We start from the raw sequence: 25813 nt of genomic DNA on the forward strand, positions 1-25813 counted from the left end.
TTTATAGTATATCTCTGAAACAAAGATGATAACAGTCCTTTCCCAAAACAAACCTTACTGCATGTGTACTGTAATGCCCAGACCCGCGATGACCCAAAAGCAACCACCAGAGTCCAGAGACAAAGCCAAGCGGCAGGGATCGCTTTATTTCGAGTTCGAACTCGGTTCCCTCCAGCTAGGCATCAGATCCTAGGGAGAGACCCCGAGCTCGGTGTTCAGCCGTCTTTTATAGTCAGACACAAACAAGTTACAGCAAGTTACAGAGTCACTGGGGATTTTTACAGTTGTAGGTTTACAATTGGCTGACATTTAAAGTTAAATATTAGTCAGTTGTTCATTGGTTCCTGCCCTTTGACCAAACCACAAACGGTCGCTTGCCCTGCTAGGGACTTTCCAGATAACCTTGTTGTTTTAGCATTAAGGGGAGTTTCCTGACTTTTCTGACCTCTGATATTCAGTATTTTTCCACTCCTCAGTACTAGACCACCTGAAGCCACAAGATTAGAAGTTATGGTAATCTTCTAATCTTGTGGCTTCAGGTGGTCTAGTACTGAGGAGTGGAAAAATACTGAATGGTAATCTAGCCGGCGCGGTGGCTCAAGCCTGTAATCCCAGCACTTTGGGAGGCCGAGACGGGCGGATCACGAGGTCAGGAGATCGAGACCATCCTGGCTAACACGGTGAAACCCCGTCTCTACTAAAATATACAAAAAATTAGCCGGGCGAGATGGCGGGCGCCTGTAGTCCCAGCTACTCGGGGCTGAGGCGAGAGAATGGCGTAACCCGGGAGGCAGAGCTTGCAGTGAGCTGAGATCCGGCCACTGCACTCCAGCCTGGGCGACAGAGCGAGACTCCGTCTCAAAAAAAAAAAAAAAAAAAAAAAAAAAAAAAAAAGGAAGTATGGTAATCTTACTAATTCAAGATTTAAGTATTTTTATTAAACCAATATCTATGTCTTATTTATTAAAAATTACATAAGCAAAGATCATTCTATCATGCTGGGTTTATAGTTTTGTATCCCCTGCACCAAATTTTGACACTTATAATAGCCTTTGGCAGAGATAAGTATGAAAGTGCTTGATTATAAATGCAAACAAAAGTATATTGGCAGTTCTTAAGATACTTCTAATATTACTTTACCAATAATTTTAAGTTAGCTTATTTGTGAAAGATTTTACTTAATTTACTTTTACTTGAAAAAAGCATTTGACTAGTCTTTTATTTCCCCTGATAAAGTATTTGATTCAAATGCTTTTATTTTCTTAAGCCATTTAATTAGAGCTCTTTTATGAGTGAAAGATTGTTTACACAACACATAAATACATAGACATATTAGGCATTCAGATAGAAGTACAGCTTATAGATTTATAAAAACCTTTTTTTCTTCTATCTTAGACTTTCAGATTATTGATAACCTGTTTCAGAACCCTAGGCAGTTGTCAGCTAAATGGCCTTAAATTTGCATATTAAAGGAAACAACTCAGGTGAAAATCAAAGAGCGAAATTTACATCATAAGGTACTGACAGAAAATGCCTGGTGGTGCTAGAGGGAGATTAAAGATGTACGCCAAATGAGAGAAAGACTCTTGTATGGTAAATTGAGTCACAGAGTAAAATGTTTGGTTGTTTAAGAAAGGAATGTTCAGGACAAACCAGAGAGTCCATGCATATAACTAACGGTCTGTGTAAATCACAATAAGAAGATTTATTTAAAAAACAAACAAACAAACGAAAAACTAGGATTACAGGTGCCCGCCACCACACCCAACTAATTTTTGTATTTTTAGTAGAGGCTGGATTTCACCATGTTGGCCAGGCTGGTCTCGAACTCCTGACCTCAGGTGATCCACCCACCTCGGCCTCCCAAAGTGCTGGCATTACAGGCGTGAGCCAGAACACCTAGCCAGAAAAAAAAACCTTTTGTATGATCAAGTTGTCTATGATTAAAGGGAAATTATAATGGTCTTCCTAGAGACTGGGTTTGATGTAAAACAAAAACAAAAACAAAGCAAAAGAATATATATATGTGTGTGTGTGTATATATATATACACACAATAAATAATTGGTTAGAACAATAAAATTTTCTTAAGGAATTAATTACTCTTAATAAATTATAAGAAGTTTTTTTTTTAAATTTTAATCCAAAATACAACTTTTATTGCATCTCGCTGGTTTCAGTTTTCTCTTTCCCTTTAAAAGGCACAAAATACTAACATTTTCTTTCAATTCATTCTCAGCTCATTTAAGTTTTTTTCATTCCTCGGGTTCTTTTTTTTTTTTTTTTTGTGGCTTGATGCTAACAATGTATTTTTTTTATTTTTTTTTTTTTTTTATTTTATTTTTTTGTTTTTAACAATGTATTTTTAAAGGTCTAAAGGAAATGTCTTTTTCCAACATAATATTCTGCGCACTGCAGAAAGTCTTTTCTGCTGCCTTTTGGTAGCTGGTTTAACATATTTTATGTTTTATCAGAATAATTCCTATTTTATTATCATTAAATTTGGTTTGCTTAGGGAAAAATGAGATTTAATTTTTTTAAAGAAAAAAATTAAGGTTATTACATCCATGTATCTTCCTGTATATGCTTTTAAAGTCCCTGTGACATTGAGTTCCAGAGCTTTGACTCCTGAGTCTAAAAAGGACACCAAAGTCTGCTAAATCTTAAACACAGACAACAATTAAAGCCTCATCTTCAGGTCTGATAGAGGATGCCAATCAAAATAAAGGACATTCCTGGGACACAGGGTTGGAAATTAAAGCTTTTCAACCCTTCAAGACCCAGGGACTATCGCTGAAGAGGTTGGCATGTGAAATTATAAGGGTTTAGGAATAAATGATCCTAGCCATGAGAATCAGATGAAAACTGAGACAAGAGACTCATTTTCTTCTAAAATGTTTTCTCCAAAAGATTTTTAAAAAGAGAAAGGGGAAAATGTGAAAAGAAAATATCTTGGACCCCCAAACTCACTAAACTAAAGGGAAAAGTCATGCTGGGAACTGCTTAGGGCAAACTTGCCTCCCATTCTATTCAGTCACCCTCTGCTCACTGAGATAAATGCATACCTGATTGCCTCCTTTGGAGATGCTAATCAGAAACTCAAAAGATTGCAACTATTTGTCTCTTATCAACCTATGCTCTGGAAGCCCCCTCTTAGCATCAAGTTGTCTTATCTTTTCAGACTGAATCAATGTTCATCTTACATATGTGATTGATGTCTCATCTCCTTAAATTGTATAAAACCAAAATGTGTACCTATCATCAGGGTCTCCTGAGGCTACGTCATGAGTGTGCATCCTCATCTTTGGCAAAATAAACTTTCTAAATTAACTGAGACCTGTCTGAGATTTTTCATGTGCACAGCACGACATGTTATAGACCTTAATCTAAATCATTCAGTGGAAAATCTTAAAAACAAGAAAATAGAAGTGTCTCAAAAAATGTGTACTGTGAGTCATCAGTTCTTACTTCATACACACTTTTTTTCTTAGTATCTACTTTTCTTCATGAGCTTTGCTTAGCATTTTACATGAATCTTGCATCATGATGAACATATTTAGAATGCAATTGACTTAAAACTACTATGCCTTATTTTTTAGTTTCACAGGGTGAAGAAGAATCAAAGAACTGAGAGGAGTGTATGTTCATGCAGAGTATAAGAGCAATTGAATACCTTTAAAAGCTTAAATTACATAGGACGAGAGAAACATTATTCATACTGTTTCCTAGTTTAAATGGCAAGAGTTAATAGCATTGGTTTAGTTTTGCCTTTGTAGTTGTTTTCGTTTAAAGGAGGGTTAGTTTCTTAGAATAAGCTTTATAATGAAAGTTAAGATTCCAACCAGTACTAAGATGTAAAGAACAGAAACTCCTATACATTGCTGATGAGACTGGAAAATGGTACATCGGAATGCTGCTGGGCGGCTTGTAATAAAATAAACATATATCTATCTTATGATGCAGCAATTCTACACCTAGGTTCATATTCATAAAAATAAAATATATGCCTACAAAATAAGATGGGAGGGGCTTGTACAAGAATGTTCATCCACCCATAAATCTGCACATGTATGCTTGTAATAGCTTTATACATAATTGCCAAAACTTGAAAGCAATCAAGATGTCTTTCAGTAGGTGAATGGATAACTAAATGGTGGTACTTCCAGACCATGGAATATTATTTGTCACTAAAAAATAAGCTATCAAGCCATATAAAGACATAGAGGACACTTAAATGCATATTGCTAAATGAAAGAAGGCAATATGAAAAGGAAACATAGTATGTATATTAGGGTGGTCTCACGTAGCTATAAAGAACTACCTGAGACTGGGTAATTTATGAAGAAAATAGGTTTCACTGACTCACAGTTCTGCAGGTTTAACAGAAAACATGACTTAGAGGCCTTAGGAAACTTATAATCATGGCAGAAGGTGAAGGGGAAGCAAGCATCTTCTTCACATGGCAACAGGAGAGAGTAAAGGGGGAAGTGCCACACACTTTTAAACCATCAGATCTCATGAGAGCTCACTATCACAAGCATAGCAATGAGGAAATTTACCCCCATGATCCAGTCACCTCCCATCAGGCCCTTTCTCCAATGTGACATGAGATTTGGGTGGGTATACAAATTTAAACCATATCATTCCAACCCTGGTGCTTCCCAAACCTCATGTCTTTCTCACTTTGCAAAATAGAATTAACCTTCTCAACAGTCCTCCAGTCTTAACTCATTTCACCATTAACTCAAAAGTCCACGTCCAAAGTCTCATCTGAGACAAGGTAAGTCCCTTCTCCCTATGAGACTGTAAAATCAGAAACAAGTTAGTTACATCTAAGACACAACGGGGGTACAGGCATTGGGTAAATTATTTTATTCCAAATGGGAAAACTTAGCCAAAGGGGCTACTGGCCCTGTGCAAATCCAAAACCCAGCAAGGCAGGCATTAAATCTTAAAGCTCCAAAATAATTTCCTTTGACTCTATGTCTCACATCCAAGGAATGCTGATGCAAGAGATGAGCTCCTAAGGCCTTGGGCAGCTCTGCCCCTGTGGCTCTGCAGAGAACAGTCCCCATGTCTGCCTTCATGGGCTGGTGTTGAATTCCTTAGTCTTTTCCAGGTGCCTGGTGCAAGCTGACAGTGGAGCTACCTTTCTGGGATCTGGAGGATGGTTGTTTTCTTCTCACGGCTCCACTAGGCAGTGCCCCAGTGGGAACTCGTGTGGGGACACCAACCCCACATTTTCCCTCTTTACTGCCCTAGTAGAGGTTCTCCATGAGGGCTCTGCCTCTGCAACAGACTTCTTCCTGGACATCCAGGTATTTCCCTACATCCTGTGAAATCTAGGCAGAGGTTCTCTAACTTCAACTCATGCCTTCTGTGCACCTGAAGGTCCAGCACCAGGTGAAAACCACCAAGGCTTGGGGCCTGCACGATATGAAGTCATGCACTAAGCTGTTATTTGGCTCCTTTTAGCCAAGGCTAGGGCTGGAGTGGCTGGGAAGTAGGGGACCATGTCCCAAGGCTGCACAGAGCAGCTGGACCCTGGGCCTGGCCCACAAATCAGTTTTTTTCTCCTAGGCCTCCGCACCTGTGATGATAGAGGCTGCCGTGAAGATCCCTGAAATGCCTTGGAGGCATTTTCCCCATTGCCTTGGCTATTAACCTTCACCTCCTCTTTATACAAATTGCCGCAGCAAGCTTGCATTTCTGTCCAGAAAATAAGTTTTCCTTTTCTGCCACATGATCAGGCTGCAAATTTTCCAATCTTTTATGTTCTACTTTTTTTTTTAATGTAAGTTCAAGTTTGAGATAATCTATTTATTCACACATATGAACATACACTTTTATTTTTTATTTTTTTATTTATCTTTTTATTTTTTTTTTGAGACTGAGTCTCGCTGTGTCGCCCAGGCTGGAGTGCAGTGGCACGATCTCGGCTCACTGCAAGCTCCGCCTCCCGGGTTCACACCATTCTCCTGCCTCAGCCTCCGAGTAGCTGGGACTACAGGCGCCCCCCAACCACACCCGGCTAGTTTTTTGTATTTTTAGTAGAGACGGGGTTTCACCATGTTAGCCAGGATGGTCTTGATCTCCTGACCTTGTGATCCACCCGCCTCGGCCTCCCAAAGTGCTGGGATTACAGGCTTGAGCCACCATGCCCGGCCGAACATACACTTTTAGAAACAGCAAGGTCACATCTTGAATGCTTTACTGCTTAGAAATTTCTTCCACCAGATACCCTAAATCATCCTGTTCAAGTTCAAAGTTCCACAGATCTCTAGAGCAGGGGCACAATGCTGCCAGTCTCTGCTGAAGGATATATCAAGAGTGACCTTTACTCCAGTTCCCAATAAGTTCCTCATCTCTATCTGAGACCACCTCAACTTGGACTTCATTTTCCATATCACTATCAGAATTTCGGTCAAAACCACTCAACGAGTTTCTAGGAAGTTCCAAACTTTCCCACATCTTCCTGTCTTCTCCTGAGCTCTGCAAGCTGTTCCAACCTCTGCCCATTTCCCAGTTCTAAAGTCACTTCCCCATTGTCAGGTATCTTTGTAGCAGTGTCCCACCCTTCTAGTACCAATTTTCTGCATTAGTCTGTTCTCACACTGCTATAATGAACTACCTGATACTAGGCGATTTATGAAGAAAAGAGGTGCAGGAGCATAGCTGGGGAGGCCTCAGGAAACTTATGATCATGATGGAAGGCAAAGAGAATGTAGGCACATTTTCACATGATTGCAGGAGAGACAGAAAATGAACGTGGAAATGCAACACACTTTTTTTTTTTTTTTTTTTGAGGCGGAGTCTTGCTCTGTCGCCCGGGCTGGAGTGCAGTGGCCGGATCTCAGCTCACTGCAAGCTCCGCCTCCGGGGTTTACGCCATTCTCCTGCCTCAGCCTCCCGAGTAGCTGGGACTACAGGCACCCGCCACCTCACCCGGCTAGTTTTTGTACTTTTTAGTAGAGAGGAGGTTTCACCGTGTTAGCCAGGATGGTCTCAATCTCCTGACCTCGTGATCCGCCCGTCTCGGCCTCCCAAAGTGCTGGGATTACAGGCTTGAGCCTCCGCGCCCGGCCTACACACTTTTAAATCATCAGCTCTCACGAGAACTTCCTCACTATCACAAGAACAGCAAGGGGGGTATCTGTCCCCATAATCTAATTACCTCCCTGCAGGTCCCTCCTGCAATTCAATATGAGATTTGGGCAGGGACACAAATGCAAACTGTATCAGTGTATCAATGTGGATTAATTGATTGTAACAAATCTACCTCTCTTGCGGGGGATGGTGATAATGGGATAATCTTGGGGGGGATGGTGATAATGGGATAATCTTGGGGGGGATGGTGATAATGGGATAATCTTGGGGGGGATGGTGATAATGGGTAATGTTGCGGGGGATGGTGATAATGGGATAATCTTGGGGGGGATGGTGATAATGGGATAATGGTGGAGGCTATTCATATGTAGGGGCAGAGCATATATGGCAATTTCTGTACCTTCTCCTCAATTTTGTTGTGACCCTAAAACAGCTCTAAAAATAAAGTTTTAAATAAAAAGAATTTTAATAACAACTCTATTGTAACAGCAAGAAACAAAATTACTCAAATATAGATATATAGAATAATGGACAAAAGCAGTGGTATATTTATCTAATGAATTACTAGTCAGCAATAAGTATAAATGAACAACACAAAGTAACATGGAAACACTTGTAGACATTATGTTTTGCAAAATAAGCCACACACCAGAAAGTACGTATCATGCGCATTTATTTATACATGTATTTATATGAAATTGAAAAACAGATAAAACTAATCTAATAGTGGTTGAAATTAGAATAATGGTTGCCTTTGGGAGGGAGGGATTAGCTGAGAAGGGATTTAGAGAAACTTTCTGTGATTAATAGAGATGTTCTTCATCTCAATCTGGGTAATGGTTGCATGGGTGTGTTAAAAGCAAAACTTTATACAAGTTACATTTAACATAATTTAATTGAGTAAATAACAATTCATAAATTGGGTAGCCTCTCAAAGCAGAATCAATTCGGAGACTCCATCTCTGTTTCATGGTGGAAGAAGATTTATGAACAGAAAAAAAGGAAAGTAGGCGGGCGCGGTGGCTCAAGCCTGTAATCCCAGCACTTTGGGAGGCGAGACGGGCGGATCACGAGGTCAGGAGATCGAGACCATCCTGGCTAACACTGTGAAACCCGTCTCTACTAAAAAAATACAAAAAATTAGCCGGGCGAGATGGCGGGCGCCTGTAGTCCCAGCTACTCGGGAGGCTGAGGCGAGAGAATGGCGTAAACCCTGGAGGCGGAGCTTGCAGTGAGCTGAGATCCGGCCACTGCACTCCAGCCTGGGAGACAGAGCGAGACTCCGTCTCAAAAAAAAAAAAAAAAAAAAAAAAAAAAGAAAAAGGAAAGTAATGTATATAAAATGAAAATGAGGTATAGACACATCTGTACTGGTTACAGCTCAGTGCTTGCCTTATTTGAATAGAATTTGAACATGTGGCCGCTTTTCATTGGCCAAAACTTGGTGATTGGCACAAGAATAGGTTACACCCTGTTTACAAATCCAGTGAGTTAATTCACTATATATGGAAATTCCTTCAGGCTGATCTTAAAATATGTAAGGAGGCAGTTTTAGGCTAAACTTAATTTAACACATATTTATGTTTGTTGATATTCGTTGACCTGTGCATTTAAGAACTATACATTTTACTTTGTGTAAATTATACCTCAAAAGAGTACTATTACAGAAAAAGACTCCAATCAAGTGTCCATTAGTGTCTTCATACAGCTATGCTTTTTAATTTTTTTTATTCTCCAATTCTTTAATTGGGTGCTGCATGTCAATAAATTACAATGACCCAGTGACATTACACAATGTAGGTAATGTAATATGAGATAGAAAAAAGAGTCAACAGATTTTCGAAAAGTTGAAGGCTTCAAAAATAGTTAGATGTGAGTTTCCAACAAAAACTTTAGCAATGTAGTATGGCAGGTATTGCATCTTGAGGAGAGAAGAAAGATGGCAACCTTGAGATAAAGAAGTTAAGACATCCTTTTTATTTAGAAAAAAATTAAAAAACATATTTGAGTATTCTACACCTGATCTCTGGGTGGCAGAGTAAGTAAGGGAAGGTCTTGAATAAACTACCCATCTCAGAAGAGTAAGAAGTAGATAATCCATGAAACTGAACAGACAGATGGTAAATGTCAGGAGGAAACACTTCAGAGGTGATGCTATCCCAGTGGAAAGACACCTCTTGTTTTTATTTATTGTCAGTGAAATGGAGGGCATTTTAAAGGACCAGGAATCAAGAATACTAGTGAAGAACTCTTGCCAACTTCATATATTAGCTATAGACATAATATGATAATGTATTATTTTAATTTTTTTTTTTTTTTGAGACGGAGTCTTGCTCTGTCACCCAGGCTGGAGTGCAGTGGCGCGTTCTCGACTCACCGCAAGCTCCAGCTCCCAGGTTCACGCCATTCTTCTGCCTCAGCCTCCTGAGTATCTGGGACTACAGGTGGCCACCACCACGTCCAGCTAATTTTTTTGTATTTTTAGTAGAGACGGGGTTTCACTGGGTTAGCCAGGATGGTCTTGATCTCCTGACCTCGTGATCCACCTGCCTCAGCCTCCCAATATTTTAATTAAATTTTTAAATATAACTCAATGCCAGTGAAAGAGGTCCAATTGTTTCATAGAACTAATATTTACTTTTTTTGAATAAACATAGAAATTCACCCTCCCTGGTCTTAAAACTTGAAACTTACATTTGTGTCATGTGAGTTCCTTCCTCAGGAATCTGATCCTCAGGCAAGGAGCTGAAACTCCTTAGATCACCACATCTGGATAGTGAAATGCCAGACCCTTCATCCATCATGATTGCTTCCTTACCCTTCCCTAATTTCTGTTTTCCCTGTAATATGAACCCCGAATTTTGTTGTTAAGGGAGTTGGATTTGAGCCTTTTCCCCCATTCTCCTTGGCTGAAGCACCCAACTAAAGCCTTTGCAAAGAAAAATATTGATACATTTCTTCCATAATAAAATTACAAGTCATAGAACCAACTGGAAAAATATGTACAACATGTATTATAGACAATGTGTTAATATCTGCTACTTTACAAAGAGTTCTTAAAATTCAATAAGAAAACTACGATTACTCAGATATAACACTGAGTTAAGAACATTGACAAACAATTGACAGAAAAAAATAGAAAGAGCCAATAAATACGTGAAAAGGACTCAGCCAAGCAAGATGCAAGAATAAGAAATCCCAGCCCTCATTCTCCCACAGAAATGCAGATTTAACAATGATATAAGTAACAAAAACAGCTTTACAAGAGATTCAGATTTCAGTTAATAAGTTGCAGTATCCTGGACCAGCTTCAAGATTCCAATGTTGCTTTTTATAGAAATAGAAAAAAACTCCAAATAGCCAAAGCAATCTTGAGAAAGAGGAACAAAGCTGGAGGCATCACATGTCCTCATCTCAAAATATTACAATGCTATAGTTATTAAAATAGTAAGGTACTAACCCAGAAACAGATGTATAGACCAATGGAACAGAATAGAGAATCTAGAATTAAACTCTCATATGTATGGTCAATGATATTCAATGAGAGTTCCAAGAATCAAGAATATACAAGATAGAAAGCATATTCTCTTCAACAAATGTTGGGAAAGCTGAATATTCACATGGCAAAAAAAGAGAAAATTAAATCTGACCCCTATCTTATATCATACATAAAAATCAACTCAAAATAGATTAAAGACTTAAACAAGATCTGGAACTATGTAACTCCTAGCCAAAAACATCAGTGAAAACTATTATAACATTGGGCTTAACAATGTTTTCTTGCATATGACACAAAAAGCACAATCGGCCGGGCGCGGTGGCTCAAGCCTGTAATCCCAGCACTTTGGGAGGCCGAGACGGGCGGATCACGAGGTCAGGAGATCGAGACCATCCTGGCTAATACGGTGAAACCCCGTCTCTACTAAAAATACAAAAACTAGCCGGGCGAGGTGGCGGGCGCCTGTAGTCCCAGCTACTTGGGAGCTGAGGCAGGAGAATGGCGGAAACTCAGGAGGCGGAGCTTGCAGTGAGCTGAGATCTGGCCACTGCACTCCAGTCCGGGCGACAGAGCGAGACTCCGCCTCAAAAAAAAAAAAAAAAAAAAAAAAAAAAGCACAATCAACAAAAGCAAAATTAGATAATTTGGATTATATCAAACTAAAAAGTTTCAGCACCGCAAAAGAAACAACAGATTGAAATGGCAACCTAAAAAATGAGAGAAAATATTTGCAAACCCTACATCTGATAAAGGGTTAATATCCACAATATGTAATAAACCACTACAACTCAAGGGTAAAAAAAAAAAAAAAAAATTCAATTAGAAAAATGAGTAAAGGACTTTGACAAAGAAGACATACAAATGGCAAACAAGTATATAAAAACATGCTCAATTTCACTAATCATCGGGAATTGCAAATTCAAACCACAATGAAATATCACCTCATGCTTATCATTATTAGAAAAGATAACAATTATGTCAAGGATGTGGAGAACTTAGAACTCTTTTACACTACTGGCGGGAATGAAAAATGGTGCAACCACTATGGAAACACTATGTAGGTTCTCTCAAAAAATTAAAAATAGAACTACCATATGACCAGCAATCACTTTTGCATATATATCCTGAAGAATTAAAATCAGGACCTTGAAGAGAGAAATAAACTCTCATGCTCATTGCAGCACTATGCGTAATAGCCAAGATATGGAAACAACCAAAGTGTCTATTAACAAATGAATGGATTAAAAACCAAAAACAAAAACAAAAACAAAACCTGGTATATACAAACAATGGAATATTACTCAGCCTAAAAAAAACAAACAGAAATTCTACCATATGCTACAGCATGGATTCACCTGGAGGACATTATGCCAGGTGAAATAAACCAGTCATAGAAGGACAAATACTGCACAATTTCACCTATATTAGGTATCTAGAGTAGACAAATTCATAGAAAAAGAGAGTAGAATGATAGTTGCTAGAGGCTGGAAGGGAAGCAAAGAGAGAGTTGCTGATCAATTGGTTTAATATTTGACTTATGCAAGATGGGTAAGTTCTAGAGATCTACTGTACAACATTGTGCCTATAGCTAATAATACTACCTTGTGAGCTTAAACATTTAAGAGGTAGATGTCATATTATGTATTCGTACCACAAAAATTTAGATAAGAAAAAGAAAAAAGTATTCATTCTAGTGATTAAATAAACAATAAATAAAAACTAAAAAATCAATGCCATCGTAATTTTATTTCTTGAAGTGAAATTTATAGAATTAAACACCTATTCAATATAATCTTGTGCAAATAAAAATATATTCTTTGTTTTTAAAAAATATTTAATGTCAGAAAAACATTTGTAATATATTGTAAGCTACAAAGGAGATCCTAATTTACATTTAAAAAGTGGATGTACTAATAGAAAAGAATAGAAAGCATGCAGGCAAAACAATGTAACACAGTATTTCTGCATAGGAGGTAATAGCAACTCTTTTTTTTTTTTTTTTTTTTTTTTTTTTTTTTTTTTTTGAAGCGGAGTCTCGCTCTGTCGCCCGGACTGGAGTGCAGTGGCCGGATCTCAGCTCACTGCAAGCTCCGCCTCCCGGGTTTACGCCATTCTCCTGCCTCAGCCTCCCGAGTAGCTGGGACTACAGGCGCCCGCCACCTCGCCCGGCTAGTTTTTGTATTTTTAGTAGAGACGGGGTTTCACCGTATTAGCCAGGATGGTCTCGATCTCCTGACCTCGTGATCCGCCCGTCTCGGCCTCCCAAAGTGCTGGGATTACAGGCTTGAGCCACCGCGCCCGGCCAATAGCAACTCTTTATACTGTACTTTGCAACAACTTACAATGATCCCTTTTGGATTATTAAAAATAATTCTTCTTAAAACATGTAAGATCAGTATCTGGAATCTTTGAAGTACAAATAGACAGCACAGATTTTGCATGTGAAATCATGTAATCAGTCCTACTTACATCACTAGAATGTTGTGAGGAAAAATAAAATATTACATGCCTGCCTTATATCCTTTGGTAGTATTTTGGGCTGAGTTGTGCTCCACCCAAAATCATACATTGAAGCCCTAACCCCCAGTATGTTAGAATGTGACTATATCTGTAAATAAGTTCATTAAAGGAATGATTAGGTTAAAAATGAGGCCAGTAGAAAGGATCCCTAACCCAATATAACTGGTGTTCTTATAAGAAGAGAAAGAGGCATCAGGGGAACCCAAGCACAGGGGGACAACAATTGGTAGAGACAGCAAGAAGCCAGCCATCTGCAACCCTCTGCCAGCACCTTGAACTTGGACTTGCTTCAGAAGTGTGAGAAAATAAACCTCTGTTGTTTAAGCCACCCAGTCACTGGTGTTTTGTTCTGGTAGTCCTAGCAAACTAATATTGATAGCAAATAAATATAAGAGGTACATAATTATGGATTGTGGTTCACTTTTTGATATTGGAGATTAAAAGCATGTGTCTTGCAGACTTTTTGTTTGGGAGGAAAGAGCAGAGGCCTTCTGAGAATGACAGCATTGTTTCTTCTGAAAGCAATATAAAGAACATTAAAAAAATTGTATAATTCCAAGTACAGAGATCTCATCTCTTTTACAGTATTTCTTACTCAGACACTATCCCTTACAAATTGATACATAGCAAGTTTATTAGCAAATCAAACATTCCCATCAGTTATTAAATTTGAAATTAGTAAAAATTCTAACCAAAACCTTGAGCCCCTTAACTAAGTAAACCTATAAGAAAATCTGGTTTGAAACAAATATTTAACAAGCTTTTAAATTGAATGCAAACTTGCTGTGCCTAACTCTGCAAGGATTTTTAAATATAGAAATTACTAAATTGGGATAAGAGAGAAAGTGATGTTAGAGTGAGGAATCATTTATAACTTTCCTCAAAGTCCTATGTGTTTATAAAACTAGTAAACTGGGTATCGAAATTCCCACATAGTGATCTAAATTGTGTGTTCACTATAAATTCAGATTTATTCTGAGTCTCTAGATGGAAGATCAACCTGTCATTGTTCTTTCTTTGCAGAACAGAATACCAGGACGTGTTAAAGCAGAGAGTCTGTCCCTCAGAATTGTGATCTTTAAGCCTTTGGGGGAATAAAAACCGTGACTTGTTCCCCATCTTGTCTCCATTACAGGACATCTGATGGTGAAAGGAATTTTCACTGAGGGGAGAGAGCATTAGAATACACAAACTTCATCCAAAAACAATGTTTTTATTCCTTACACCCAGGAGTTCAAGGTTACAGTGAACTGTGATTGTGTCACTGCACTCCAGCCTTGGCAATAGAGTGAGACCCCAACTCTAAAAAACAAACACAACAAAAACAAAAACAATGTTTTCTGGACAGTGGGGAAACGTGACTTGGAGCATATCAGAGCTTGAGTTCTTCAGTTCATATGGGAGCTTGTTGTCAGACTAGAAGATGTGACGAGGCAATTAAAAAAAAAACTAGACAAAAAGGTATTGACCATTTGTGGCCTAATAATATTTTTTTAATTTTTTTTTTTTTTCTTTGCGTGGAGAACAGGGTCTCGTTATATTACCCAGGCAGGTCTCGAACTCCTGGGCTCAAGCTATCCTCCCGCCTCTGCCTCCCTGAGAGCTGGGATTACAGGCGTGAGCCACCGCGCCCGGCCTGTGGCCTAATAATATAAGAAATATTTTAACATAATAGCACAACTGTTAACCTACTGTTTACCAGATATCTAGAAAGGTGCTCTATATACCAAGATCAGCAGTCTTCTGATCGAAAGCTTCTGAATTTATCACATGAAAAAGATTTAACATTACTTTCCTTAAGATAAATTGAATAAAGATAGCTATGAAGTATCAAGTCCCTTAAATCTTTCTATCTATTGTACTAAGCCCTGGGCATTTAAGGAAGAATCCTACTTATTAACAAACAGCAAAGGAAGTAAGGAACCTATAAAGTTTCAGGGATCTTTGAAAAATGCATCCAAAGTGCAATGATGAGACATTCTTTATTATGTATCCTGTTAATTCAAGCTACGTTTCGTATTCATTTATTCACTCAGACATCTATTGAGCTTCAGCTGCATGGTCAGGCATTGCACTGGGCACTGAGAGAACCTAATGAAGAACCTAATGGAGCTTGTAATCAAAAGAGGAGCAAAAAGCCAATGGCAACATGCCAAGTCCAAGGCATCATTTATATGCATATGCCAAATGGTAACCATTGACCATAAAATTTTACATTTCAACTTTAAAATCTTATTATATTATCATCTGAATAGATTTTGTTTGAGGTGCCTTCTACAAAAATAGATGACTCATCTAAAGAGAAACACTTTGTAGCTGAAATCAGAAGTGTTAATTGCACCAGCTATTAGATAATCAAATTGTTCAAAATTATTATTCCTCTTGTGTAACAGAGTTGTACATGCCCACACTAGCTATGCAATTTGCAATGCCTCCTCGTAAGTGACATACACTTCCTCATTCAGTACTGGCCATATGAATTGCTTTGGTCAATGGGATGTGTGCAGACATGATTTATGCCATGTCCTAGAAGAGGCTTTAAATGTGATGGTGCATTTGGCTCTGTCTCTTGCCACTCCCCTTGTCATGAGAACAACCCATATCAGGTACGGGCTCCTCATTTAAACAAGGTCTGAAAATTAGAAGCATATGCAGCAGAGCGAAGCAGAGCTGCAGATTGGAGCAGAGCCAAACCTGATCTATAGCCACTATACATCACAAGCAAGAAATAAATGAGCACTGTGATTTGAAGGCTGTTTATTACCATGGTAAAGCTTATGCTTGACTCTTACCAAATTTCACTTGACATAAATTAGTATTTTCAGAAATCAACACACTGAAGTAGAGGTGGAGAGGGATTAAAGCTCATTCTTCTTCCAAAAGAAACAGCAGACAAGAAAATCATATTTAAAATGGCTATGTGAACCATGCTAATCAAGGTCTGTGAATGAGATTATTAATGGAAATAAACCATTACTTAATGATTTGATAGTTTTCCAAATTATACCAATCCATCTATTTTCTTCCTTTGTCCTTTTTTTTTTTTTTTTTTTTTTTTTTTTGAGACGGAGTCTTGTTCTGTCGCCCAGGCTGGAGTGCAGTGGCACTATCTCAGCTCACTGCAACCTCTGTCTCCTGGGTTCAAGCTATTCTCCTGCCTCAGCCTCCTGAGTAGCTGGGACTACAGTCACATGCTACCATGCCTGGCTAAATTTTTGTTTGTATTTTTAGTAGACATGGGGTTTCTCAGTGTTAGCCAGGAAGGTCTTGATCTCCTGACCTCATGATCCACCCTTCTCAGCCTCCCAAGTGCTGGGATTACAGGTGTGAGCCACTGTGCTCAGCCCCATCTATTTTCTTAAGGTTTAATAAGTATATTGAAACCTCATGCTGTACATGTTAAATATATACAGTAAAAAATAAAATTTGGTATGTAGATAGTTTGCTATGGATGATATAGATCCAGGTTTAAAAGTTTAATTTTGGGCCAGGCACGGTGGCTCACACCTGTAATCCCAGCACTTTGGGAGGCCCAGGCGGGTGGATCACTGAGGTTGGGAGTTTGAGACCACCCAGACCATATGGAGAAACCCGTCTCTACTAAAAAAATACAAAATTAGCCAGATGTGGTGGCACATGACTATAATCCCAGCTATTTGGGAAGCTGAGGCAGGAGAATGGCTTGAACCCGGGAGGTGGAGGTTGTGGTGAGCCGAAGATCGTGCCATTGCACTCCAGCCTGGGCAACAAGAGTGAAACCCCATCTCAAAATAAATACATAAATAAATAAATAAATACAAGTTTAATTTTGCTAGTTTAAAATTTATATGTCATTTTTTGAAAATAATTTTATACCCATTATCAAGAGCTCATAAATACATGTATGTCTAGGACAAACTAGATAGGAATTATTTGAGATGCTTATTAGAAATGCAACTTTACACCTATCCCTCCCCTTAGACTTGCTGAATCCGAATCTGGCAGTGAGTGGCAGAATGCTGTTTTTTTTTTTTTTTTTTTGAGACGGAGTCTCGCTCTGTCATCCAGGCTGGAGTGCAGTGGCGCGATCTCAGCTCACTGTAAGCTCTGCCTCCCGGGTTTACGCCATTCTCCTGCCTCAGCCTCCAAGTATCTGGGACTACAGGTACCCGCCACCACGCCCGGCTAAGTTTTTGCATTTTCAATAGAGACGGGGTTTCGCTGTGTTAGCCAGGATGGTCTCTATCTCCTGACCTCGTGATCTGCCCGCTTCGGCCTCACAAAGTGCTGGGATTACAGGCATGAGAAAGCTACATTTTTAAGAAAGCGTCCAACATTTTTTATGTAAACTATAGTTTGAAAGTCACTGTTTTAATTTTCCTTTTATTGTTCAGATCAGTATTAATGAATCCAACTATTTCCTGACTTCAACCTAAGTGGCATGCAGTTGCAGTTGTTTTGACTAGAAAACATCTTCACAATTGAAGCAGCATGCAAAATATAAAGCAGAGAGTTCTGTTTATAGATAGAAAGTGTGAGGCTTGAAATAGTTAATACTCACTTGAGAGATGAAAAAAGGAACGGCTTTGGGAAGCTCGTTACAGAGGGAGAGACTTACAATTCTTTGAACGGTGTTTGGAAAAGTGGAACCATTAAATTACCAAGATGTGCACATAAGGTTTCATTCATTTTAATGGCCTAGAAAAAGTGCACTATGAGCCCTGCCAAATAGAGTTCTCATTGCCTGAGAGTGCCTTCTTGTTCATTTGTGAGATACTCTGTTGTTTCTTTAACGATCAAATATAATTTATTCTTCAAATGCACTGCCTTCTAAACTATACTCAGGGACCAAGGCTTGCAGAATTTTGAAATTAGAAGGGACCTTAAAGATTATCTGGCTCAATGATCTAATCCAATAATGAACAAACTGAGATTTGGAGAGACAAGGTGCTAGTGAAACTGCAGACAAGATGCCAAATTATTCAGCACAATCTTATTAGTACTGATAATGTTTTTTGACAAGGAGCTTGAAGTAAGTGTTCAGGATCTCTAAACCACAGAATTGTAAAACGATTCATTTCTAGAAAAAAAAAAAAACTGGGAATTCTGAATTCATTAAAAAAAATATATATATATTGAGCTTCCAGTCTGTGCCTGGCAGTTTGTTAAACCCTTAGCTTATGAAGATAAAGAAAAGATAATCCCTGCCGTCAGAGCACTCATGATTGGTTGAAGAATAATAGCTGATACTCAATGAATGCTTTCTATGTGCCAGACACTATTTAAAAACCCTTAAGTGTATTAACTCATGTAATAATAATAACAACCTTATGTTGCAGGAACAAACCATTCTTTTTTTTTTCAGATGAAGAAACTTAAGCACAGAGGGGTTATGTGATCTTCCTGAAGCTGTGCAGCTAGTATGAGTTTATATTAGTTTGTAGAGCTGCTATAATACAGTACTAAAAATTGGATGGCTTACAACAGAAATCTAGTCTCTCACAGTTCTGGAGGCTAGAAGTCCAAGATTAAGGAGTTTCCAGGCTTGGTTTCTTCTGAGGAATGTGAGGAAGAAAACTGATCCACTGCCTTGCTTTTAGCTTCTGGTGGTTTGCTGGGAGTCTTTGGCAGTATTTGGCTTACAAAAGATCACCTCGATCTCTGCCTTCATCTTTAAGTAGTGTTCTTCCTGCATGCATGCCTGTGCCCAAATTTCTCTTTTCTATAAGGACATCGATCACATTGGATAAGAGGTCTACCCAACTTTAGTATGACCTCATTTTAAGTAATTATATCTGCAATGACCCTGTTTCCAAATAAGGTCATATTATCAGGTACTGAGAGTTGGAGCTTCAACATATGAATTTTGGGGAGACACAATTCAACCCACAGCAGGGTTAAAGACCAGATTTTATTTCAAACAACAATCTAGCTCCAGGGTTTGCACATTTAACCATTCTGCTAAGTATGTGCTGTGATACATTTCATGAAAAACACTATATGAACCCATAAAAAGGAGGAATTAATTCTGTCTGGTACACAGTGGTTGGGAATTGAAGAAGGCTTTCCAAAGATGTAATGGTTGTGTTGAGTTTTAAATTATGAATCACAGTTCACCAGAAAGAAAGAACTGCATGAGCGAAGGCACGGAAGCAAGAAGGTACTTGGTTTACCACCACCCCTCATCCATACTATTGCAACAGTCTGCAAACTGGTATCCTTGCTTTCCTCCTTACTCTCCTATGGCCAAATATCCATCAGCAGCCAGAACAATCTCTTTCAAAAGGTAAGTTGGATCATAAATTTGTGTTGTTCTCAATCTTCCAAAGCTTCTCATCATATTTAGAAAATTACAAAGCATTTACCAGACCCACAAGTCCTGCTTGATCTAACCTCTCCCTACATTTTAACCATCACTTCCTGTCTTTCTTACTCTGGCTTTTTTCTTTTCTTTTTTTCTTTTCTTTTTTTTTTTTTTCTTTTTCTTCCGTCACTTTCATTCTGTCATACAGATTCAGGCTGGAGTGCAGTGGCAAAATCACAGCTCACTTCAGCCTCAATCTCCTAACTCAAGCGATCTTCCCACCTCAGCCTCCTGAGGAGCTGGAACCACAGGCATGTGCCACTATGCCCAGCTAATTTTTAAAAATATTTATTTATATTTTCTGTAGAGACAGGTTACGCTATTGCCTACGCTGGTCTCAAACTTCCAGGCTCAAGCGATCCTCCTGCCTTGGCTTCCCAAAATGTTGGGATTACACCCTGGCTTTTTATACCATGATCACACGGTCTATTCCCCAAGCTGTTTCTCCTTTCAGAATACATTTTTCCAAGATTTCAGATGGCTAGCTCCTTTTCATCAGTCAGGGTTCAACTCAAATTCCACCTTCTCAAAGAAACCTTCTCTGATCACTCCATCTTACTAGCCCTTTCTCATTCTCTGTCACATCATATGTTATTTTCCTTATAGGACTTGGCTGTGTCACACAAATTGTCATGCGTTTATTTTTTTACTTCTTTATTGTTGGTCTCCTTCCTCCAGAATGTAAACTCAATGAGAATAAGGACTTTGTCTCATTCATAGCTCTAACCCCAGTATCTCAACAGCGCCTAAAAGTATAAACAATTTGTTAAAGATATGCCTTACTTCAAGGGCATTTTTGATGGAGTGATATGAGCAGAAACTATAACATAATAAGATGAGGAGTGGAGGGGGGTAAGGAAGTAGAGTCCTGGGTGTAGAGCTCTTTTTCAATAAATGGACTGCAAAAGATGACTAACAGCTAATTAGAGGTTAGGATTAAAGAAGGTTTATATAAATCGTGATTGTTACTGTCATTGCAGATGAGGGCATACACAGGTTGATTTGGAAAGAAATGAATAGAGAGAAAGAAAGAGAAAGAAAAAAAGACAGAGATCAAGATCAAATATAGGGGAGAAGAGGACAGTTGATGAAATAAAGTCTTAATGGGAATGGGAGGGCATGAGCTCAAGAGCACCATGGAGAGGTTATCTTTGGGATGGAGCAGGGACACATTTTCCTCGGAGGCATAATTAAGGCAAAAATAAGAAAAAAAAACAGATGTACCTGAAGGCTGAGGGAAGGAACATTTGAAGAATATCACTGAGGCAGGAGGTTAAACACTGCTGAGAGGAAAGCCTGTAAGGAGAGAGATTTTAATGAGATTTTAAAGTTTAGAACAGCTACTGTGGGGTACGAGAAGGGATACATTAGGGATCAGTAAAAAATTGTTGAGCTGTGCTGACAGCTGAGGTTGGAGATCATGAATTTGTAATAGATCCAATCTAAAAGGATATGTGCTTTTTCTCCAATAGAACTCTACTTCCCTGAAGCAGAAGTAGAGAAAAAAAAAAGAATGTTGCAGAGCTGGTGATTGGGAGGGCAAGTTCAGCAGAAGATTAAGACAGCTGGAAGCAATAGAGTTGAAGTGTTTGACCATTTTCAGTAGTCAGTGAAAGAAGTAGAGCAAGGAGGAAGCTAACAATCAGGAGAATTGTGAGATGGTATGCTGCAAGTAAAGGACTGCAAAGACAGTATGTTGTGGCCCAAGAGTTGGAATTTAGAGTTTGAAAAAACGAAACAAACGTGAGATGAAGGAGGGATAGATTAAAGAGAGTTAGCAGGAATGTGGGGAGGGGATATTAGAAATGCTCTCTATCTTGATTTTGGTGGTAGTTTCATAACTTTATACAATTTTCAAAAGTTATTAAATTGTACATTTTTAATGGACGCAGTTACTATACATAAGTTATTCTTTGATATCATTGATACAATTTTTTTTTTTTTTTTTTGGAGATAGAGTCTAGCTCTGTACCCAGGCTGGAGTGTAGTGGTGTGATCTCAGCTCACTACAACCTCCGCCTCCCAGGTTCAAGTGATTCTCCTGCCTCTGCCTCCTGAGTAGCTGGGATGACAGCCGCCCGCCACCACATCCTGCTAATTTTTGTATTTTCAGTAGAGACAGGGTTTCACTGTGTTAGCTAGGCTGGTCTTGAACCCCCGACCACGTGATCTGTGCGCCTTGGCCTCCCAAAGTGCTGGGATTACAAACATGAGCCACTGAGCCCAGCCTTACAAAAGGATTTTTTTAAGTTGAAGGAAATTTAGAAAATGGCAGTGTTCAGATTGTAACCCTATTGCTAAAGTGTAATGTTGGAAAATCTCACCAGAAAACAAATGGGAATTGTAGGGCCAGATCTTGGCAGTTACCAAAGATAAGAGAAGTACTGACTGAGTCAGATTTGGAGGTCTCGGTGTGTATTTTCTAACCTAGATGCTAATCAACAGGAGGTAGGGTTGTTGAAGAAAGCATTTTTAAATATTCACTTGTTATACAGGTTGAGCATAGGAAACCTGAAAATCTGAAACCCAAAATGCAGAACTTTCTGATTGTCAAGATGACACTCAAAGGAAATGCTCTTTGGAGCATTTCAGATTTCAGATGACCAGATTTGGGACATTTATCTGGTAATTAAAATGTAAATGTTCCAAAATCCAGAAACATCCAAAATCCAAAATACTTCTGGTCCCAGGAATTTGAGATACGTGATGCTCAGACTGTATTTTATTTTGTTTTGCTTGTTTTTAGTTCCAATTAGCAAGTAACTTTTTATCAAGTACAGATTATATAGGTACAATACTGCCAAACTTATTTATAGGATTCCAACATAGACTATAAAAGCTCAGGTTAAAAGTAAAGTACCAAAATCAAAATTAATAAAGTGCATTGAGAAAAACAGAATAATTTTAAGAGTCAACACCAAATACATGTATTTTGCAGGCTATTGCTGCTTTTAATAATGTTGCTATTTTAAGTCTTACCTTTTATGACCTACATTCATAACAAAATAAAAATGAAACATTCACTCTTATTACAGATTAAAACTAAATAGTTTAGGCCAGGCGCGGTGGCTCACACCTGTAATCCCAGCACTTTGGGAGGCTGAGCCGGTCGGATCACAAGGTCAGGAAATCAAGACCATCCTGGCCGACGTGGTGAAACCCCATCTCTACTAAAAATACCAAAATTAGCTTGGTATGGTGGCGCGTGCCTGTAACCCCAGCTACTCGAGAGGCTGAGGCACGACAATCGCTTGAACCCAGGAGACAGAGGTTGCAGTGAGCCGAGACGGCACCACTGCACTCCAGTCTGGCGACGGAGCAAGACTTGTCTCAAAATAAATTAAATAAATAAATAAATAAATAAAATAGTTTACACTTTGAAGTACAAAAAAGAAAAGGTAATTAGTTGCTGCAATAAAATTTGCTGGTTTTTATACCACATTTCTTGCCAGAAAACACCAGCTTTTTAATGCATTTTATAAAGATACATGTCTTGTAATTAGCAATATATCTTAAAATAATGATATCTTCCCTAGGAACAAAATGTTAAAGGATACCTTCAAGGTATAAAAATAAGATGTGGCCATTTGATTACACACATATTTCACAATGAAGAAATATCAGACCCAGTATCAAAAAGATATGAAATTGTCATTTAATAATGATTAGTTAGAATTGAATAAGAACCTCACTCCATTGTTGATTTAATTGTGTATCACATGGTTTAAATAATTACCTAGAGGATTTTCCCCTATTTCTTCTCTTCCTACCTACGTACACACACACGCACACACGCACACACGCACACACACGCAACACATGCACATGCATGAACACATATTTTTTTAGAGCAGTTTACCAAACTACTCTGAAAGAAACCCTTTTGAAGGAAATCATCTGGACAGAAACATCTAGACATAAAAACTGTACTAAACTGGAATGCATCTTTAATACAAAAAAGTACAAATTCGCTTTCCATTATATACATGAACATAAAGAGAAAAAAACAATGGCCTGTAGAAAAATAAGATATTGAAATTTACTGGGATGATCTGACAACTCTTCCTGCAAATGTTAAGTCAGCCAGTTTTTACCTAAAAAAATAAGATTTTAGAGAGAAAATATTTATTGGTAGCTTTAATGTTAGGTTAAAATGCTGTGAAACAATTATAGAAAATTAAACTCATCAGTAAAACCAGGCACAGTTTCCTATATCAGCCCTGCATTATCTGTTAAAAGAGGAAAAAAATGTTATTTGGATATTCGTATAATCTAATAATAAAAATAGAGCTCAATATTAAAATTGACCTTAATATTCATACAACAATATTGTATGCTCTACTAAGTGAAGTTTTAAAAATCCAAAATCCAGTGGGGCGGGACAAGTCAAGAAAAGAAACAATTGCAATAAAATATGATGTGTGGTAAAATATGAAGGTTTGTACACAGTTCGAAAACTCTGATTCATTCTAAGACAAAGAAAAAGAAACAAGACAGGTTTTAATATATTTTGAATACTATTTTCTGACTATGTTGTATTTTTTAATACAGAAAAACACAATGAGGAAAATTCACCTGTGTTACCACAACCCAGAGATAGTCGATGTTAATATTTTGTGTATATTTTTTCCATCATTTGATGAATTCAGAAGTCACTTCTTTTGAGATTCTGCTTTCTGCAATTTCAGATACATGCTGTCAACTGTGGTCAGAAAATTTTCAAAGGAAAAGTCCTGAAAAAAAGAAAAACAAGGTATTAGATTGGTGCAAAAGTAATTGCAATTTTTGCCATTACCTTTAATGGCAAAATTTTAAATGTGTGTGTTTCTGAGTAGTGTGATGAAATCTCACACAACCCCACTCCTACCTGCCCAAGACATGAAGAAGAGTGAAGAATACAGTACAATAAGATATTTTGAGAGAGAGAGAGAGGGACCACATTCAACTTTCATTAGAGCATATTGTTATAATTGTTCAATTTTATTATGAGTTATTATTGTTAAACCTTTTTATGTATTCAATTTTCCATATTTCCATGCTTCTTTATTATGAATAATTTATAAGAACTCTTCATACATTAAAATATATTAAGCTATTCACTATTGTTCTGTCATTTAAAAACTTGTCTGTCAATTATTTTACCACTTTTTTCATTTCACTTTTAATTCTCTTCAAACTTAAAAAAAATTATAGAAGTTTTAACTTTCATTATGTTAAATATATTAGTGTTTTCCTTTATGTTTTTTCTTTCATTTTTTCAGTTTAACCTGCCATCAGATAAATATTCTTTCTTATTTCCAGCTATCTTTATGGTTTAATTTATTGCAACTCATTAGTTAATGTATCTGGAATTTGTTTCTGTAAGTGGTGCGAAGTAGGGTTCCATTTATTTTCCAAAATTATACAATCTCAATGCCTACTTATAAAATAATTCTTACCCTCTCATTAGCTTAAAATGTCTTCTTTATCATGTGTAAATTCTTAAAGCTTTCAGTTATTTGCCTGGTTTCCCTTTTCTAGTAAATCGTTCCAGTACTAGGACTATATCATTTAGTTATTGTAATGCTATAGTACATTTTATCTTGTTGAAGAGCAACGTCACCCATTACGTTTGATTTTTGAGATTTTTTCCTCATTATTTATACATCTTTATTCTTGCAGGTGAACTTACAATAAATCATCTTGTTTTTATATCAACCAGTTTTTTGGGAAAGAGGCTTGAAAGACTCTTTGAAAGGTTGCCACTTTTTCTACTACAATGTTTTAACATCAGAAATAAAATGTTGAGCAAAAAGAGCAAGCCACAGAATACATACAGTTTGAGCTCACTTACAAAAAGTTCAAAAAATGATAATTGTTCAGTGATATACATATATTTGCTAAATATGTATAAAAGAACTGACCCCAAAGATAATGATTTCCCCAGGGATAGGAACTAGATGCAATTCAGAATGGACACAGTAGGAATTCCAAAGTTATTGATAATGTCTTACTCCCAGAGCTATAGGAGTAGAATATGGATGTTTTTATTACTAACATTATTAATATTTTATTATTACTTTCTGTTATAAATACTAATATCATTATACCATGTACGTAAGTTTATTAGGTATCATTAATATTATTCTGTTTAGTTGTATATTTCTGAAACCTCAAATATTTTCATGAAAGTTCTAATGCACAAAACTAAATAAAATTTTACAAATTGATACCTTATCTTCATAACACCATTCATGAGAAAAGCATGAATTAAAATCATTATAATAATAGGTTAACTAGTATATGACATTCCTGGAAATAAACTTAATGAGATACATACATATATAGAGAAACTACGTGAACTAT

This window comes from Trachypithecus francoisi, unplaced genomic scaffold (genome assembly GCF_009764315.1).
Source record: "Trachypithecus francoisi isolate TF-2019V2 unplaced genomic scaffold, Tfra_2.0 Lachesis_group6, whole genome shotgun sequence".
Taxonomy (NCBI): domain Eukaryota; kingdom Metazoa; phylum Chordata; class Mammalia; order Primates; family Cercopithecidae; genus Trachypithecus; species Trachypithecus francoisi.